This window comes from Pristiophorus japonicus, chromosome 9, assembly GCF_044704955.1.
Source record: "Pristiophorus japonicus isolate sPriJap1 chromosome 9, sPriJap1.hap1, whole genome shotgun sequence".
NCBI lineage: Eukaryota > Metazoa > Chordata > Chondrichthyes > Pristiophoridae > Pristiophorus > Pristiophorus japonicus.
Window position 1 is genome coordinate 202,576,106 of NC_091985.1, and position 14,885 is coordinate 202,590,990.

Genomic DNA, 14,885 nt, shown 5'->3' on the forward strand with positions numbered 1-14,885 from the left:
TGTGTGGATTAACGTGTGCTGAATGTTGCACACCAGCCACCACACGGGCTTGACAGAGCTAGGTCTTGGTCCAGTGGCAAAGGGTAATGATTGATGGATGTTTTTGTGACTGGAATGATGTTTCCAGTGGGGTTTCGCAAGGCTCAGTACTGGGTCCCTTGCTTTTTGTGCTTTATATATCAACGATTTAGATTTGAATATAGGGAGTATGATTAAGAAGTTTGCGGACAACACTAAAATTGGCTGTGTGGTTATAATGAAGAGGAAAGTCATGGGCTGCAGGAGGATATCAATCTACTGGTCAGGTGGGCAGAGCAGTGGCAAATGGAATTTAATTTAGAGAAGTGTGAGGTGATATACTTTTGGAGGACTGATAAAGAAAGGGTATCAACATTAAGCGGTAGGCCACTTAATAGTGTAGATGAACAAAAGGACCTTGGAGTGCTTGTCCACAGATCCCTGAAAGTAGCAGATCAGGCGGATAAGGTGGTTAAGAAGGCATATGGAATACTTGCCTTTATTGGTCGAGGCACAGAATATAAGAGCAGGGAGGTTATGTTTAAATTGTATAATACTTTGATTAGGCCACAGCTGGAGTACTGCGTGCAGTTCTGGTTGCCGTATTATAAGAAGGATGTGATTGCACTAGAGAGGGAGCAGAGGAGATTTACTAGGATGCTGCCTAGAATGGAGAATCTTAGTTATGAGGACAGATTGGATAGGCTGGGTTGGTTTGTTCTCATTGGAACAGAGGAGATTGAGAGCAGACCTCACTGAGGTGTACAAAATATTGAGAGGCCTGGACATAGTGGATAGTAAGGGCCTATTTCCATTGGTGGAGGAGTCTATAACGAGAGGGTAAAGTTTTAAGGTGGTTGGTGGAAGCTTTAGAGGGGATTTGAGAGGGGGCTTCTTTACGCAGAGGGTTGTGGGGATCTGGAACTTGTTGCCTGGAAGAATGGTGGATGCACAAACCCTCACCACTTTTAAGAGATGGTTGGATAGGCACTTAAAGTGCAGTAACCTGCAGAGTTACGGACCTAGAGCTGGTAATTGGGATTAGACTGGATGACCTTTTGTTGGATGGTGCAGATATAATGGTAAGTACTGCAGGAAATAGAATACTGCCAGGGTGATGATCTGGACTAGTTTTGATCGCCTGGATGGGTCGGAGAGGAATTTTCTCATTTTTTCTCCCTAAATTGGCCTGGATTTTTATCTGGTTTTCGTCTCTCCCAGGAGATCACATGGCGTTGGGGGTGGAGTGTGGAATGTTTCAGTTTAAGAGATAGCGCAGTTGTGTGAGGTGTACTGATTGGGCTGGGTACTCTTTGCCTTTCTGTCATTGTTCATAGGTTTATATGTAACCTTTAGGGCTGCTGCCCAAGGGCAGTGCGGCTCTTTGTCGGCCGGCGTGGCCAATTTTGGATCCAACTTGCTTCTTTGCCCTGGATCCCAAGGGCTTTAACCTTCATGACCAGTATACCATGTGGGACCTTATTAAATGCCTTGCTAAAGTCCATATGTACTACATCGTATGCACTACCCTCATCAACCCTCTTGGTTACCTCCTCAAAAAATCCAATCAGCGACAAGGAGAAAGGAAACAAAACAGGCTCTGGCTGGGTGGGGCACGGGGGGAGGTGGGAGGGAGCCAAAAATTGGCAGCGGTTACACTGTGAAATTGTTGAACTCGATGTTAAGTCCAGAGGGCTGTAAAGTGCCTAAACGAAAGATGAGGTGCTATTCCTCAAGCTTGCGTTGAGCTTTGTTGGAGACCAAGGATGGAGAGGTCAGAGTGGGAGTGGAGTGGAGAATTAAAGTGACAGGCGACTGGAAGCTCGGTCACACTTGCGGACTGTAAGTTCATTTTGTTTGTTGTTTACTCTGTCAAACCCTGTAAGAATTTTGTATGTTTCAATGAAATCACCTCTCATACTTCTGAACTCTAGATAATATAGGCCTAATCCACTCAATCTCTCGTGATAGGACGATCCCCATTTTCCGGGCATCAGTTTGGTGAACCTCTGTTGCACTCCCTCTATGGCAAGTATATCCTTCCTTAAATAAGGAGACCAAAACTGTACACAATACTCCAGGTCCAGTCTCACCAGGGCCCTATATAATTACAGTAAAACATCTTTACTCTTATACTCAAATCCTCTAGTAATAAAGGCCAAAATACCATTTGCTTTATTAATTGCTTGCTGTACCTGTGTGTTAACTTTCAGTTATTCATGTACAAGGGGCACCCAGGTCCCTCTGAACGCCAACATTTCCCAATCTCCCACCATTTAAAAATACTCTGTTGTTCTGTGTTTCCTACCAAAGTGGACAACATTATATTCCATTTGTCATGTTCTTAACAATATATATCAATGACTTAGACTTAAATGTTGGGAGTGTGATTAAGAAGTTTGCAGATGACACTAAAATAGGCTGTGTGGCTGATAATGAAGAAGAAAGCTGCGGACTGCCGGAAGATATCAATGTACTGGTCAGGTGGGAAGAACAGTGTTAAATGGAATTCAATCAGGATAAGTGTGAGGTAATGCATTTGGGGAGATCTAACAAGGCAAGGGAATATACATTAAATGGCACGACACTCAAAAGTGTAGAGGAACAAAGGGACCTTGGAGTGCAGGACCACAGATACCTGAAGGTAGCAGGCCAGGTAGATATGGTGGTTAAGAAGGCATATGGAATACTTACCTTTATAAGTCGTGGCATTGAATACAAGAGCAGGGAGGTATGCTTGAACTGTACAAAACACTGGTTAGGCTGCAGCTGGAGTACTGCGTGTAGTTCTTGTCACCATATTACAGGAAAGATGTGAGTGCACTGGAAAGGGTGTGGAGAAGATTTACAAGAATGTTGCCTGGACTGGAAAATTTTGGCTATGAGGAAATATTGGAGGTGCTGGGTCTGTTTTCTTTGGAACAGAGGAGGCTGAGGGGAGACCTGATTGAGGTTTATAAAGTTATCTGGAGCCTGGATAGAGTGGATAGGAAGGACCTGTTCCCTTGGCAGAGGTGGTCAACAACCAGGGGGCATAGATTTAAAGTAATTGGTATGAGGTTTAGAGGAAATATGAGGGGAAATTGATTTGCCCAGAGGGTGGTGGGGCTCTGGAACTCACTGCCTGAAAGGGTGGTAGAGGCAGGAACACTCACCACATTTAAAAAATACTTCGATGTGCAGTTAAACATTTCCTAACATAGATGAGACTGCACACAGGGAGGTTAAAGTAACATGACCTCAGTCTTTATTAAGACACTCCAGAGTGAGGAACAGGCCTTAGGGGCCGGCTTATATACAGTGCTCCCAAGGGATGCTGGGATCCCTTGGGATTTCAGGGGATGCACTCCCTGGTGGCGGAACATGGGAGTGCATGCTTTACAGATACACAACATCACTCCTCCACAAAGTTAAAGTGAAAACTATTTACAAGGTGAGGCAGTCGGGAGCCTTTCTTTCCCTGGTGGACCGCCTCGGTACAAATGTCTGTTCTGGTGTGTTGGCTGTGCCCTCGCTGGGCTGGCGTGTTGTTGGCCCTGCAGGGCTGCTGGGTGAGCCTGGCCTTGCTGGGCTGTTGGGCATGATGGGTTCAATTTCCTGATCCGGGCTGGTGTCGTTGATCCTTTGGGTGTGTGTTGTGGGCTCGAAAAAGGTGGTGCCTGATGTGGGCTGTTCAGAGCAGTCTGTGAACCACAGCCTCGTTTGGTCCAGGTGCTTTCTGCAAATTTATCCATTGTCTAAGTTGACTACAAACACCCTGCTCCCTTCTTTGGCTATCACTGTGCCCGCGATCCACTTGGGACCATGTCCATAGTTTAGCACATACACAGGGTCATTCAGATCAATTTCCCGTGACACAATGGCGTGACCATCGTTTACATTTTGTTGCTGCTGCCTGCTCTCTACCTGATCATGCAGGTTGGGGTGAACCAGCGAGAGTCTGGTTTTAAGTGTCCTTTTCATGAGTAGTTCAGCCGGGGGCACCCCCGTGAGCGAGTGGGGTCTCGTGCGGTAGCTGAGCAGTACTTGGGACAGGCGGGTTTGGAGTGAGCCTTCTGTGACTCGTTTAAGGCTCTGTTCGATTGTTTGTACTGCCCGCTCTGCCTGCCCATTGGAGGCTGGTTTAAACGGGGCCGAGGTGACATGTTTGATCCCATTGCAGGTCATGAATTCTTTAAATTTGGCACTGGTGAAACATGGCCCGCTGTGGATGGCAAACATGGCCCTCAGGCTTTCCATGGTGGCGGTGGCAGTGCTTCCCGAGATTATTTCACATTCAATCCATTTTAAAAAGCATCCACCACCACCAGGAACGTTTTACCGAGAAACGGGCCCGCATAGTCGACATGGATCCTCGACCATGGCCTGGAGGGTCAGGACCACAAACTTAGTGATGCCTCTCTGGGCACGTTCTTCAACTGAGCACACATGCGGCATTGCCGTACACAGTTCTCTAAGTCAGAATCGATACCGGGCCACCACATGTGGGATCTGGCTATCGCTTTCATCATTACTATTCCTGGGTGTGTGCTGTGGAGATCCGAGATGAACGTCTCCCTGCCCTTTTTGGGTAGCACTACGCGGTTACCCCACAACAGGCAGTCTGCCTGAATGGGCAACTTGTCCTTTCGTTGCTGGAATGGCTTGATTAGCTCTTGCATTTCAACGGGGATGCTGGCCCAGCTCCCATGCAGTACACAGTTTTTTTTACTAGGGACAGCAGAGGATCTTGGCTGGTCCAAGTCCTAATCTGGTGGGACGTGACAGGTGATTCATCATTTTCAAACGCTTCCATGACCATCAACAAGTCTGCGGGCTGCGCCACCATCAACAAGTTTGCAGGTTGTGCCATTTTCACCCCCGTGGTGGACAATGGTAGCCAACTGAGAGCATCTGCACAGTTCTCGATGCCTGGACTGTGGCGGATGGTATAGTTATACGCTGATAGCGTGAGTGCCCACCTTTGTATGTGGGCTGAGGCATTAGTATTTATCTCCTTGTTTTCAGTGAACAGGGATATGAGGGGCTTGTGATTGGTTTCCAGCTCAAATTTGAGACCAAACTGCCACTGATGCATTTTCTTTACCTCGAACACACACTCTAATACCTCTTTCTCAATCATGTTGTAGGCCCTCTCGTCCTTAGACCAGCTCCTGGAGGCATACGCGACTAGTTGTAATTTGCCCGCAACGTTAGCTTGTTGTAATACACACCCGACTCCGTACGATGACCCATCACATGCTAGCACAAGTCTTTTACATGGGTTATACAGTACAAGCAGCTTGTTGGAGCATAAAATGTTTCTGGCTTTCTCAAAAGCAATTACTTGTTTTTTTCCCCATACCCAATTCTCACCTTTATGCAATAACACATGTAAGGGCTCTAAGAGGATGCTTAACACCGGTAGGAAGTTACCAAAATAGTTGAGGAGACCCAGGAACGACCGCAGCTCCGTGACGTTCTGATAGCCTCTGTCTTGGCGTATGTGGGCCGAATGCCATCCGCCGCAATCTTTCTCCCCAAAAACTGCACTTCTGTTGCCATGAAGATGCATTTTGACCTCTTCAGCTACAGCCCTACGCGATCCAGTCGCTGGAGGACCTCCTCCAGGTTTTGTAGGTGCTCGACGGTGTCCCGGCCCGTGACCAATATTTCGTCCTGTAAAACCACCGTGCTTGGTACCGACTTGAGTAGGCTCTCCATGTTTCTCTGGAAGATCGCTGCAGCCGACCGAATTGTTGACTCTGCCCAATCCTATTATTCTCTAAGTGCATGTTACCATGTTGTTAATAATAGAATCGAGCTTTTCCCTACTACTGATGTCAGGTTAACTGCTCTGTAGTTCCCCGCTTTCTCTCTTCCCTCCTTTCTTAAATAGCTCTTACATTTGCTATCTTCCAAACCACAGGAACCATTCTAGACTCTATGGAATTTTGGAAGATGACAACCAATGCATCCACTAGTTCCATAGCTACCCTTTTCAATACCTAGGATGTAGGCTATCAGGTCCAGGGATTTTATCGGCTTCCAGTCCCATTAATTTCTCCTGAAACCTTTTTTGATTAATATTAATTTATTTCAGTTCCTCATTCTCGCTAGACCCTGGGTTCTCCAGTAGATCCAGCAAGTTTTTTGCACCACTTTCCATGAAGACAGACATAAAATATGCATTTAATTTCTCTGCCATTTCCTTGTTCCCATTATAATTTCTCCTGTCTCCTGTAGGGGAAACACATTTACTTTTACTAAACTTTTCCTTTTTACATACCTATAGAAGCATTTGCAGTCTGTTATTTTGTCTCTCACTAGTTTACTTTCATATTCTATTTTCCCTTTCTTTATCAATTTCCTGGTCCTCCTTTGCTGAATTCCAAAATCTTCCCAATCCTCAGGCTTACTGCTCTTTTTGGCAACATTCTAAGCATCTTTCTGTCATCTAATACTATCTTTAACTTCTCTTGTTGGCCACAGTTGGACCACTATTCCTGTGGGATTTTTGTGCCAAAAAGGAATGTGTGTTTGTTGTAAATTATGTATTAATTCTTCAAGTGATAGCCATTGCTTTTCTACCATCATATCTTTTAATGTAGTTTCCCAATCAACCTTAACCAACTCTCCCCTCATACCTATATAGTTTCCTTTGTTTAGATTTAAGACCCAAGTTTCAGATTTAACTAAATCACTTTCAAACTTAATGTAAAATTCTATCATATTATAGTCACTCTTCCCTAAGGGCCCCTTTACTATAACATTATTAATTAACCCTTTCTTATTGCACAATACTAGATCTAAAATAACCTGTTCTCTAGTTGGTTCCTCAACATACTGATCTAGAAAACCATCTTGTATACTTTACATGAATTCGTCCTCCACACTATTACTGCAAATTTGGTTTCCCCAGTCTATATGCAGATTAAAGTCCCCCATGATTATTGTATTACATTTGTTACATGCACCTCTAATTTCCTGATTTATACTGTGCCCTACATTACCACTATGGTTTGGGGGCCTATAAACAACTCCGACCAATGTTTTCTGCCCCTTGCTGTTTTTTAGTTCCACCCAAACTGATTCTTGATTTCCCGAGCTAAGATCCTTTCCCTCTACTGTCTTTATCCCATCCTTTATTATCAGGGCTTCCTCCTCTCCTTTTCTATTTTACCATCTCTTCTAAATGTTATGTATCCTGAAATATTTAGTTCCCAACCGTGGTCACTTTGCAACCACGTCTCCATAATGGCTATTAGATCAAACCTATTAATTTCTAACTGTTCTACTAATTCAGCTATTTTGTTGAGAATTCTTTGTCCATTAAGATATAGTGCCTTTAGCTTTGACTTTCTTCTATTTTTTCTTGATGTCTCCTTAGTCCGTAATGCCTTATTACCTTTGTTACTCTCTCTGTCTCTTCCTGACCCACTCTGCTTATTGTTATCCAAAACTCAGCTTTAGAGCCTTGACATGTCTTGTTACTTTTTCTCTCGATCTAAACCGTGCTGTACTTTCCTGGATCTCCCCACCCCGCCTTCAGTAGTTTAAAACCCTGTTTACTAACTTAGTTATTCGATTCGCCAGGACACTGGTTCCTGCCCAGCTCAAGTGAAACCCATGGCAAGGGAACAGCTCCCTCTTTGCCCAGTGCTGGTGCCAGTGTCTGTAAAGAAAAACCCCTGCCTCCCACACCACTCTTTGAACCATGCATTTAATGTTCTAATCTGCTCATCCCTGTAACAATTGGTGTGGGGTTCAAGTAACAATCCAGAGATTATTACCTTTGAGGTTCAGCTTTTTCATTTGGACCCCAACTCCTCCATCTCTTTCAGCAGAACCTAGTCCTACCTATGTCGTTGGTTCTTACATGGTCCACTACAACTGCATCGTCCCTTTCCCACTCCAAGGTCTGACTCTGATCTGCCCCAGGGAGGGGGCAATGTGTGATGTCCCTGTGGGGTGCTGTGTCTGACCCTGAGCTGCCCCAGGGAGGGGGGCAGTGAGTGATGTCCCTGTGGGGGGCAGTATGTTCAGTACCTGACCCTGAGCTTCCCCAGGAAGGGGGCAGTGTGTGATGTCCCTGTGGGGTGCAGTGTCTGACCCGGAGCTGCTCTCGTTACTCCTGCTCGAGGGGGCAGTCACGCTCCTCTCAGTCGGAGTTAATTTGAGGGACAGCATCATCTACTGGACACATAGAAACATAGAAAATAGGTGCAGGAGCAGGCCATTCAGCCCTTCTAGCCTGCACCGCCATTCAATGAGTTCATGGCTGAACATGAAACTTCAGTACCCCCTTCCTGCTTTCTCGCCATAACCCTTGATCCCCCGAGTAGTAAGGACATCATCTAACTCCCTTTTGAATATATTTAGTGAATTGGCCTCAACTACTTTCTGTGGTAGAGAATTCCACAGGTTCACCACTCTCTGGGTGAAGAAGTTTCTCCTCATCTCGGTCCTAAATGGCTTACCCCTTATCCTCAGACTGTGACCCCTGGTTCTGGACTTCCCCAACATTGGGAACATTCTTCCTGCATCTAACCTGTCTAAACCTGTCAGAATTTTAAACGTTTCTATGAGGTCCCCTCTCATTCTTCTGAACTCCAGTGAATACAAGCCCAGTTGATCCAGTCTTTCTTGATAGGTCAGTCCCGCCATCCCGGGAATCAGTCTGGTGAATCTTCGCTGCACTCCCTCAATAGCAAGAATGTCCCTCCTCAAGTTAGGAGTCCCAAACTGTACACAATACTCCAGGTGTGGCCTCACCAACGCCCTGTACAACTGTAGCAACACCTCCCTGCCCCTGTATTCAAATCCCCTCGCTATGAAGGCCAACATGCCATTTGCTTTCTTAACCGCCTGCTGTACCTGCATGCTAACCTTCAATGACTGATGTACCATGACAGCCAGGTCTCGTTGCACCTTCCCTTTTCCTAATCTGTCACCATTCAGATAATAGTCTGTCTCTCTGTTTTTACCACCAAAGTGGATAACCTCACATTTATCCACATTATACTTCATCTGCCATGCATTTGCCCACTCACCTAACCTATCCAAGTCACTCTGCAGCCTAATAGCATCCCCCTCGCAGCTCACACTGCCACCCAACTTAGTGTCATCCGCAAATTTGGAGATATTGCATTTAATCCCCTCGTCTAAATCATTAATGTACAATGTAAACAGCTGGGGCCCCAGCACAGAACCTTGCGGCACCCCACTAGTCACTGCCTGCCATTCTGAAAAGTACCCGTTTACTCCTACTCTTTGCTTCCTGTCTGACAACCAGTTCTCAATCCACGTCAGCACACTACCCCCAATCCCATGTGCTTTAACTTTGCACATTAATCTCTTGTGTGGGACCTTGTCGAAAGCCTTCTGAAAGTCCAAATATACCACATCAACTGGTTCTCCTTTGTCCACTTTACTGGAAACATCCTCAAAAAATTCCAGAAGATTTGTCAAGCATGATTTCCCTTTCACAAATCCATGCTGACTTGGACCTATCATGTCACCATTTTCCAGATGCACTGCTATGACATCCTTAATAATTGATTCCATCATTTTACCCACTACTGAGGTCAGACTGACCGGTCTATAATTCCCCGTTTTCTCTCTCCCTCCTTTTTTAAAAAGTGGGGTTACATTGTCTACCCTCCACTCCATAGGAACTGATCCAGAGTCAATGGAATGTTGGAAAATGACTGTCAATGCATCCGCTATTTCCAAGGCCACCTCCTTAAGTACTCTGGGATGCAGTCCATCAGGCCCTGGGGATTTATCGGCGTTCAATCCCATCAATTTCCCCAACACAATTTCCCGACTAATAAAGATTTCACTCAGTTCCCCCTCCTTACTAGACCCTCTGACCCCTTTTATATCCGGAAGGTTGTTTGTATCCTCCTTAGTGAATACCGAACCAAAGTACTTGTTCAATTGGTCTGCCATTTCTTTGTTCCCCGTTATGACTTCCCCTGATTCTGACTGCAGGGGACCTACGTTTGTCTTTACTAACCTTTTTCTCTTTACATACCTATAGAAACTTTTGCAATCCACCTTAATGTTCCCTGCAAGCTTCTTCTCGTACTCCATTTTCCCTGCCCTAATCAAACCCTTTGTCCTCCTCTGCTGAGTTCTAAATTTCTCCCTGTCCCCGCGTTCACTGCTATTTCTGGCCAATTTGTATGCCACTTCCTTGGCTTTAATACTATCCCTGATTTCCCTAGATAGCCACGGTTGAGCCACCTTCCCTTTTTTATTTTTACGCCAGACAGGAATGTACAATTGTTGTAATTCATCCATGCGGTCTCTAAATGTCTGCCATTGCCCATCCACAGTCAACCCCCTAAGTATCATTCGCCAATCTATCCTAGCCAATTCACGCCTCATACCTTCAAAGTTAACCTTCTTTAAGTTCTGGACCATGGTCTCTGAATTTACTGTTTCATTCTCCATCCTAATGCAGAAATCCACCATATTATGGTCACTCTTCCCCAAGGGGCCTCGCACAATGAGATTGCTAATTAATCCTCTCTCATTACACAACACCCAGTCTAAGATGGCCTCCCCCCTAGTTGGTTCCTCAACATATTGGTCTAGAAAACCATCCCTTATGCACTCCAGGAAATCCTCCTCCACCGTATTGCTTCCAGTTTGGCTAGCCCAATCTATGTGCATATTAAAGTCACCCATTATAACTGCTACACCTTTATTGCATGCACCCCTAATTTCCTGTTTGATGCCCTCCCCAACATCCCTATTACTGTTTGGAGGTCTGTACACAACTCCTACTAACGTTTTTTGCCCTTTGGTATTCTGCAGCTCTACCCATATAGATTCCACATCATCCAAGCTAATGTCTTTCCTAACTATTGCATTAATCTCCTCTTTAACCAACAATGCTACCCCACCTCCTTTTCCTTTTATTCTATCCTTCCTGAATGTTGAATACAAGTACACAGGAGGTATTTCAAGGCACATCATGTCCAGCGCCATCCCAGAGAAATTCAAAGCCAACTTGCAGATTCCATTAATTTTATCAATTGTTTAACAAAGTTTAGCTCAATTTGTTGCAGCTTTCAGTACTTGAAGAAATCCCTTTAAAGAGTGAAGTTTAGATGTCTCCACAAGATCCTGCAAATCCCCTGGGAGGACAGGCGCACCAACATCAGTGTCCTTGACCAGGCTAACATCCCCAGTATTGAAGCACCACCACACTCGATCAGCTTCGCTGGGCAGGCCACATGGTACTCATGCCAGATACAAGACTCCCTAAGCAAATGCTTTATGCGGAGCTCCTTCATGGTAAACGAGCCAAAGGAGGACAGCAAAAACGTTATCAGGACACCCTCAAAGCCTTGTTGTTAAAGTGCGACATCACCATTGACACCTGGGAGACCCCGGCGGCAGACCGCCCGAGGTGGAGAAAGTACATCCGGGAGGGTGTTGAGCTCTTCGAGTTTCAACGCAAAGAGCATGAAGAGGCCAAGCACAGGCAGTGGCAAACCAGCCCCACCGAACCCTTCTCTCGACAAATGTCTGTCCCATCTGTAACAGGGTCTGTGGCTCTCATATTGGACTGTTCAGCCATCAAAGAACTCACTTTGGGAATGGAAGCAAGTCCTCCTCGATTCCGAGGGACTGCCTATGATGAGATGCAAACACAATTAGTATTATTTTTATCTGACCCATTTCCCGTTGTTTAATTGGTCAAATATCCAGAATATTAAACTCCAGCCCAGTTATAGGGTAATCAATATCAGCAGAAAGAAACCCCAACGGTCAGAATGAACACGATTCAGTCTGGGATAACAGTAGTAGCCAAACCCTGCAGTCACTTGTGAACTCGCTGGTGTCTCAGCAGGTGGGATGACTGAGTGAATCCCTTCCCACACTCAGTGCAGGTGAATGGCCTTTCCCCAGTGTGAATGCGCTGGTGTGTCAGCAGGTGGGATGACTGAGTGAATCCCTTCCCACACAGTGAGCAGATGGATGGCCTCTCCACAGTGTGAACTCGCTGATGCGCCAGCAGGTGGGATGACCAAGCGAATCGCTCCCCACAAACGGAGCAGGTGAACGACTTCTCCTCAGTGTGAACTCGCTGGTGTATCAGCAGGATGGATGAGGTAGTGAATCCCTTCCCACATACAGAGCAGATGAACGGTCTCTCTCCAGTGTGAACTCGTTGGTGTGTCAACAGGCGGGATGACACAGTGAATCCTTTCCCACACTCAGAGCAGGTGAACGGTCTCTCCCCAGTGTGAATTCGCTGTTGAGTTAGAAGGTGGGATAACCGACTGAATCCCTTCCCACAATCAGAGCAGGTGAACATAGAAACATAGAAACATAGAAAATAGGTGCAGGAGTAGGTCATTCGGCCCTTCTAGCCTGCACCGCCATTCAATGAGTTCATGGCTGAACATTCAACTTCAGTACCCCATTCCTGCTTTCTCGCCATACCCCTTGATCCCCCTAGCAGTAAGGACCTCATCTAACTCCTTTTTGAATATATTTAGTGAATTGGCCTCAACAACTTTCTGTGGTAGAGAATTCCACAGGTTCACCACTCTCTGGGTGAAGAAGTTCCTCCGCATCTCGGTCCTAAATGGCTTACCCCTTATCCTTAGACTGTGACTCCCCGGTGTGACTGCATCGATGAATTTACAGATCAGACGGGGAACTGAATCTCTTCCCACAATCCCCACATTTCCACGGTTTCTCCATGGTGCAGGTGTCCTTGTGTCTCTCCAGGTTGGATGATCAGTTGAAGCCTTGCCACAAACAGAACACATGTACCGTTTCAACCCGCTGTGAATGGTGCAATGTTTTTTCAGGCTGTGTAACTGGTTAAAGCTCTTTCCACAGTCAGTGCACTGGAACACTCTCACTCGGGTGTGTGTGTCTTGGTGCTTTTCCAGTCACACTGATGTTTGAAATCTATTCCCACAAACAGAATTGGCAAATATTTCTCCTTCCAAATTGAAAGGCCGATGATATTCAGGTCCGGGGGAATTGAGTGATTCCGTTTGGTTTGATTTTCCCGTCTGCAAATCCTCCCCTTCCAATACCTTGGAAAAGTAGTTTACAAAAATCATTACTGCAAGTACAGGGCAGAAAATCAGAACACACAATTCTAGATTCCATGGAACATTTTTTCCTCTCTTGTTACATAGAAACATAGAAAATAGGTGCAGGAGTAGGCCATTCGGCCCTTCGAGCCTGCACCACCATTCAATAAGATCATGGCTGATCATTCACCTCAGTACCCCTTTCCTGCTTTCTCTCCATACCCCTTGATCCCTTTAGCCGTAAGAGCCATATCTAACTCCCTCTTGAATATATCCAACGAACTGGCATCATCACCTCTCTGCGGTAGAGAATTCCACAGGTTAACAACTCTCTGAGTGAAGAAGTTTCTCCTCATCTCAGTCCTAAATGGCTTACCCCTTATTCTTCCTCCAAAGCTGTAAATCATCGTCCTACGCACTCTCCGTCCTCCCTGTGCTGAAATTCAAACACATCGCATGTCTGAAGGCAGCATGTCCTCCGCTCCCAGCTTTCACCACCAACTCTGTCTGGGTTCAGTCCCACACTCACTGGTTCCCCTCCCCTGAAAGTGCTGACTCTGGCTGGGTCCAGTTCTACACACACGGTTTCCCCTCCCTCTCCTCCCCTGAAGGTGCTGACTCTGGCTGGGTCCAGTTCTACACTCACTGGTTCCCCTCCCCTGAAGGTGCTGACTCTGGCTGGGTTCAGTTCTACACTCACTGGTTCCCCTCCCTCTCCTCCCCTGAAGGTGCTGACTCTGGCTGGGTCCAGTTCTACACTCACTGGTTCCCCTCCCCTGAAGGTGCTGACTCTGGCTGGGTCCAGTTCTACACCCACTGGTTCCCCTCCCCTGAAGGTGCTGACTCTGGCTGGGTTCAGTTCTACACTTACTGGTCCCTCTGCCTCTCCTCCCTGAAGGTGCTGACTCTGGCTGGGTTCACTGGGACCCTGTAGCCCCGCCCATACTTTGCTCTTTTGCAAAGATGGCCACGCATGTGCTCTCGGTGAATCTTGGTGGCGACGCATAAACCTGCAGCTTTCCTATAATAATAACTTTTATTTATATAGCACCTTTAACGTAGTACAATGTCCCAAGGCACTTCACAACAGTGTTACCAGACCAGTTAGCCTAACATTTGTCGCAGGACATTTGGAAAAGCATAATTCAGTCAAGCAGAGTCATCATGGTTTTTCTCCTGCTATGGCCCCAGCTTCTGATACATGCTTATGTTTATAGATTCTGTCCCTTCCTGTTCCGTTTTTGTTCCCCCAATGCTACCCTGCTCTATTGCCTTCACCTTGTTCTTTGAGATTTTAAGTTTCTGCTCACCTGAGCCCTGCCCACCATTGATTACTAAAGCTCTCCATGCTGCCCTAGTTATTCGGTTCGCCAGGACCCTAACCCCAGCACATTCCAAGTAGAGTCCGTCCCAAGTATAATGTGGGAAAGTGTGAGGTTGTCCGCTTTGGCAGAAAACATAAAAAAGCAAATTATTATTTAAATGGAGAAAAATTGCAAAGTGCTGCAGTACAGAAGGACCTGGGGGTCCTTGTGCATGAAACACAAAAAGTTAGAATGCAGGTACAGCAAGTCATCAGGAAGGCAAATGGAATGTTGGCCTTTATTGCAAGGGGGATAGAGTATAAAAGCAGAGAAGTCCTGCTACAACTTTACAGGGTATGGTGAGGCTATACTTAGAGTACTGCATGCAGTTTTGGTCTCCTTATTTAAGAAAGGATATACTTGCACTGGAGGCTGTTCAGATAAGATTCACTAGGTTGATTCCGGAGATGAAGGGGCTGACTTATGAAGAGAGGTTGAGTAGGTTGGGCCA

At 46.0% G+C, this 14,885-nt stretch overlaps 1 protein-coding gene and 1 pseudogene across 1 annotated transcript in view; one reads left to right on the forward strand and one right to left on the reverse strand.

Annotated features, from left to right (window-relative positions):
* Positions 1-14,885, forward strand: part of LOC139273419 (histone H2A) — a 605,799-nt gene that overhangs the window by 158,940 nt on the left and 431,974 nt on the right. The window lies entirely within an intron of this gene.
* The window catches only part of LOC139273441 (zinc finger protein 721-like), a 460,657-nt pseudogene that overhangs the window by 29,547 nt on the left and 416,225 nt on the right, over positions 1-14,885 (reverse strand).